Raw genomic sequence first — 1695 nt, 5'->3', positions numbered from 1 at the left:
AGGGGGTATCGAGTCTCACCCTTGAAGAGATTCCAAAGCCTACAATATGAGGCTCTTGTTGCTGCGGTAGACGTTCACTTGCCGCTTGCAAAAGCGCATAGAAGATCTTGATCACGATCGCTTCCGCGCCACGAACGGCAGCACCTCCGTACTCGGTCACACGTTCGGTTGTTGATGAAGACGACGTCCACCTCCCGTTCCGGCGGGCAGCGGAAGTAGTAGCTCCTCTTGAATCCGACAGCACGACGGCGTGGTGTCGGTGGCGGTGGAGAACTCCGGCGGAGCTTCGCTAAAGCACGCGGGAGCTATGGAGGAGAGGGGGCGGCTAGGGTTTGGGAGGGGGTGGCCGGCCACTCAAGGGGGGCGGCCAGGTTGTGGCTTTGGTGTGGCTGGCCCCCTCCCCTATGCCCCTCATTATATAGGTGGATCCCCAAGAGTTGGTCTCCAAGTCTTCGAATAAGACCCGAACCAAAAAACCTTCCATAGAGAGAGGGAAACCTAGCATAGCTAGGACTCCCACCAAGGTGGGAGTTCCACCTCCCATATGGGGGGGTGGCCGGCCCCCTAAGGGGGAGTCCACTTGGGACTCCTCCCCCACTAGGGTTGGCCGGCCATGGAGGTGGAGTCCCATGTGGACTCCACCTTCCTTGGTGGTTTCTTCCGGACTTTTCTAGAACCTTCTAGAACCTTCCATAGAACCTTCCGCGACATTTTATTCACATAAAATGACATCCTATATATGAATCTTATTCTCCGGACCATTCCGAACTCCTCGTGATGTCCGGGATCTCATCCGGGACTCCGAACAAATATTCGAACTCCATTCCATATTCAAATACTACCATTTCAACATCCAACTTTAAGTGTGTCACCCTACGGTTCGTGAACTATGCGGACATGGTTGAGTACTCACTCCGACCAATAACCAATAGCGGGATCCGGAGATCCATAATGGCTCCCACATATTCAACGATGACTTTAGTGATTGAATGAACCATTCACATACAATACCAATTCCCTTTGTCTCGCGATATTTTACTTGTCCGAGGTTTGATCTTCGGTATCACTCTATACCTTGTTCAACCTCGTCTCCTGACAAGTACTCTTTACTCGTACCGTGGTATGTGGTCTCTTATGAACTTATTCATATGCTTGCAAGACATTAGACGACATTCCACCGAGAGGGCCCAGAGTATATCTATCCGTCATCGGGATGGATGATGGCGTGTATTTCACACGTTCGTTGGGCAACCCCAAGAGGAAGGTATGATGCGCACAGCAGCAAGTTTTCCCTCAGAAAGAAACCAAGGTTTATCGAACCAGGAGGAGCCAAGAAGCACGTTGAAGGTTGATGGCGGCGGGATGTAGTGCGGCGCAACACCAGAGATTCCGGCGCCAACGTGGAACCTGCACAACACAACCAAAGTACTTTGCCCCAACGAAACAGTGAGGTTGTCAATCTCACCGGCTTGCTAGGGAAGTGTTCCATACCTTTCTTGAGAGGAAATTGATATTTAATATTACCTTCCTTCATATCAATAGTAGCACCAACGGTTCGAAGAAAAGGTCTTCCCAATATAATGGGGCAAGATGCATTGCATTCAATATCCAAGACAACAAAATCAACGGGGACAAGGTTATTGTTAACCATAATATGAACATTATCCAGCTTTCCCCAGCAATACCATGATAACT

The sequence above is a fragment of the Lolium rigidum genome, chromosome 3 (genome assembly GCF_022539505.1).
Source record: "Lolium rigidum isolate FL_2022 chromosome 3, APGP_CSIRO_Lrig_0.1, whole genome shotgun sequence".
Lineage (NCBI taxonomy): Eukaryota > Viridiplantae > Streptophyta > Magnoliopsida > Poales > Poaceae > Lolium > Lolium rigidum.
The sequence above is the reverse complement of the archived record's forward strand: the minus strand, read 5'-3'. Positions refer to the sequence as shown.